The sequence below is a fragment of the Aotus nancymaae genome, unplaced genomic scaffold (assembly GCF_030222135.1).
Source record: "Aotus nancymaae isolate 86718 unplaced genomic scaffold, 86718_ANA_hifiasm-v0.15.2.pri h1tg000025l, whole genome shotgun sequence".
Classification (NCBI taxonomy): domain Eukaryota; kingdom Metazoa; phylum Chordata; class Mammalia; order Primates; family Aotidae; genus Aotus; species Aotus nancymaae.
The window spans coordinates 36,725,033-36,729,085 of NW_026988438.1; positions in this window are offsets into that span (position 1 = coordinate 36,725,033).

Below are 4,053 nucleotides of genomic sequence, written 5' to 3' on the forward strand. Positions count from 1 at the left end.
TGGGACTGTCTCTTTATTGTGGTACAATGGAGAAATACAACAATTGAGGAACTGGTCTTTCTTTTTCCCTCACATTCCCCCAGTACATATTTATTCAAAAGTTTACCCTTCCTGGGGTTTAATTTCCCAATACTTCTCATTTAAAATACATATATATGTTTTTTGTTTTGTTTGTTTGTTTGTTTTTGAGAGAGTCTCACTCTGTCACAGGCACCAGGCTGGAGTGCAGCAGTGCGACCTTGGCTCACTGCAACCTCAGCCTCCCGAGTAGCTGGGACTACAGGTGTGCGCCACCACACCCAGCTAATTTTTTTGTATTTTTAGTAAGACAGGGTTTCACCATCTTGGCCAGGATGGTCTCGATCTCTTGACCTCGTGGTCCACCCACCTTGGCCTCCCAAAGTGCTGGGATTACAGGCGTGAGCCACCGCGCCTGGCCTAAAAAATACATATTTTTAACACCAGAATGTTATTTCTTGTCTCTTCTTTGGTCTTTGAAAACCCTTGTCTTTCTTGTCTTTTGGGGGAGAACAAATTATAAATATTGAGAATATTCAGTACTAGCACCATGCTGAAGGAAAGGTAGGTAGGTAATAACGTCACAGAGTCTGAATATATTCTAGCAGGAAACACACTTAAATGACTGTAATGTAAAATAAGAAGAGGATGTTTCAAGTGACCTATAAAAAAAGGTGTTAGGGGCCAGGCACAGTGACTCGACGCCTATAATCCCAGCACTTTGAGAGGCTGAGGTGGATGGATCACCTAGGGTCAGGAGTTCAAGACCAGGCTGGCCAACGTGATGAAACCCCGTTTCTACCTAAAATACAAAAATTAGATGTGGTGGGTGCCTAAGTAGGCTATGGCAGGAAAATCGCTTGCACCTGGGAGAGGCGGAGGTTGCAGTCATGCAAGATCATGCCATTGCACTCCAGCCTGGGTAACAGAGTAAGACTCCATTTCCCCAAAAATAAAAAAAAAAAAAAAAGGGCATGGTGGTTCATATCTGTATTCCCAGCACTTTGGGAGGTCAAACAAGCTCACTCAAGGTCAGGAATTCAAGACCAGCCTGGCCAAAATGGTCTCAAAAGGTGTTGGCCAGGCCCAGTGGCTTAGACCTGTAATCACAGCACTTTGGGAGACAGACAGGAGGATCACGAGGTCACGAGATCGAGACCATCCTGGCTAACCCGGTGAAACCCCATCTGTACTAAAAATACAAAATAAAATTAGCCAGTTGTGGTGGCACATGCCTATAGTCCCTGTAGTCCCATCTACTTGGGAGACTGAGGCAGGAGAATGGCTTGAATCCAGGAGACAGGTTTCAGTGAGCCGAGATTGCACCACTGGACTCCAGCCTGGGCAACAGAGCAAGACTCTGTCTCAAATTTTTTTTCAAAGATCTGTCCTTTTTAAATATATTTCGTCACTAGGGAGCTCAGCTCAGTAGTGTGCACCTGTAGTTACAACTACTTGGGACGCTGAGGCAGAAAGTGATTTTGAGCATAACTACTCAAAATAGAAATAAAAGCTTAGATATTTCTCGACCTCCATTTTTTCTGTTTACTATTAAGAGCTAAGTGTGGCTGGATGCAGTGGCTCAATCCTGTAATCCCAGCACTCTGGGAGGCCAAGGCAGGTGGATCACCTGAGGTCAGGAGTTCAAGACCAGCCTGGCCAACATGGTGAAACGCTGTCTCTACTAAAAATATAAAAATAGGTCGGGCGTGGTGGCTCACGCTTGTAATCCAAGCACTTTGGAGGCCAAGGCGGGTGTATCACCTGAGGTCGGGAGTTCAAGACCTGTCTGACCAACATGGTGAAACCCCGTCTTTAAAAAAAAAAACAAACCACAGGTTCGAACCTCTGACATGGGTGGCTATGCTACTTGCCATGACTTCACTGAGGCTGTCATTGCTGCCTTGCCTCACTCATAGGCCCTGTCCATACCCATGTAAGGTGTTCAATAAAAAGCATGAACCAAAAAATAAAAAAGAAATTTAAAAAAAAAAAATATATATATATGTAGCTTGGTGTGGTGGTGGACGCCTGTAATTCCAGCTACTCAAGTGGCTGAGGCAGGAGAATTTCTTGAACTCAGGAGGCGGAGGTTGCATTGAACCGAGATCGCACCATTGCACCCTAGCCTGGGCAACAGAGCCAGACTCCATCTCAGAAAAAAAAAAAAAAGATCTAAGTGTTTTCAACTGATGGGTAAGAAAAACTGCTGCTGTTGGTTCTCTTAACTCCTTACAACCGTGGTTCCTACTTAATCCTATTTGGGTCCTAGAGCCCTAAAATAAATCTGAAAAACCTGCAGTCTGTCTTCTGAGAAACACTTGTGTGAAAGTTGCTGGTGTTTTTGTGTTGAGACAGGGTCTCTGTCACCCAGGCTGGAGTGCAGTGGTGTGATCACAGCTCACTGCAGCCTCAACCTGCTGGGCTCAAGCAATCCTCCCACTTCAGCCTCCCAAATAGCTGGGTCTACAGGCACACGCCTCCACACCTGGCTAACTTTTGTATTGTTTTGTAGAGACAGGGCTTTGCCATGTTGCCCTGGCTGGTCTCAAGAAAATTCACTTGCCTCAGCCTCAAAAATTGTTGGGATTACAGGCAAAGTATTTGGCTTTTAAATTATAATATTGTACATAGAATAAGATCTGTAAGAATATACACCAATCTCCTAATAGTGGTTACCTTGTGGAGTGGTAATCTGGAGACAGGAGGTGAGAGGAGCTTTCCTAAAACCAACAAAACAATTTTATGCGGGCACTATATTGCCTATGCTAGAGTTGGGACTCTGGCACAGGCAACATAGTGCCCAGCATAAAATTGGGACTCATGGGTTCAAGCAATCCTATTGCTTTGCCCTCAAGAGTAACTGAGACTACATCTGTGTGCCACCAAGCCTGGCCCTTGTTTGTTTAGGATGTCATTGCTTATCAGTGTTAAAACATTTTGAATTGCATAGCAACTTGAACTATTGTGCACAAATACAAATTGGTTTGCTGCGGGAATTAAAAGCCCGGCATTTGTAATGTAAAATAAAGGTTTAGTAGTTTGAAATATGCCTACCCCTGATGTCAAATTTAATACTCTGGTTAATTTTTAGTGTGTGAGCGTTGTTTTTCCCTCCCAATTAAGTTGAAATTAAATGAATGGTAAAAAATAGTGCATTTTTGTATTTTATGAAACAATTCAGGCCGGGTGTGGTGGCTCACGCCTGTAATCCAAGCACTTTGGAGGCCAAGGCGGGTGAATCACCTGAGGTCGGGAGTTCAAGACCAGCCTGACCAACATGGTGAAACCCCGTCTTTAAAAAAAATAAATAGGGCCAGGCGCGGTGGCTCACGCCTGTAATCCCAGCACTTTGGGAGGCCGAGGCAGGTGGATCACGAGGTCAAGAGATCAAGACCATCCTGGTCAACATGGTGAAACCCCATCTCTACTAAAAATACAAAAAATTAGCTGGACATGGTGGCGCGTGCCTGTAATCCCAGCTACTCAGCAGGCTGAGGCAGAATTGCCTGAACCCAGGAGGCAGAGGTTGCAGTGAGCCAAGATCGCGCCATTGCACTCCAGCCTGGGTAACAAGAGAGAAACTCCGTCTCAAAAAAATAAAAAAAAATTAAAATTTAAATTTAAAAAATAGAGTCGGGCGCGGTGGCTCACACCTGTAATCCCAGCACTTTGGGAGGCCGAGGCAGGTGGATCACGAGGTCAAGAGATCGAGACCATCCTGGTCAACATGGTGAAACCCCGTCTCTACTAAAAATTCAAAAAATTAGCTGGGCATGGTGGCACGTGCCTGTAATCCCAGCTACTCGGGAGGCTGAGGCAGGAGAATGGCTAGGGAGGCTGCTCAATAATTGAAAAAAGAAAAAGACAAGAATTATACTATCAATAGGAGTAATGAATATAGAAAACAAGAAAGTCCCAAGTAGCTTCCAAAAAGTCAACCATACAAAGTGGAATAAAAGGTTTGCCAATTTCTACTCCCACTAACCATATAAGAGAAGGGGAGAGGCCGGAGCAGTGGCTCACACATGTAAT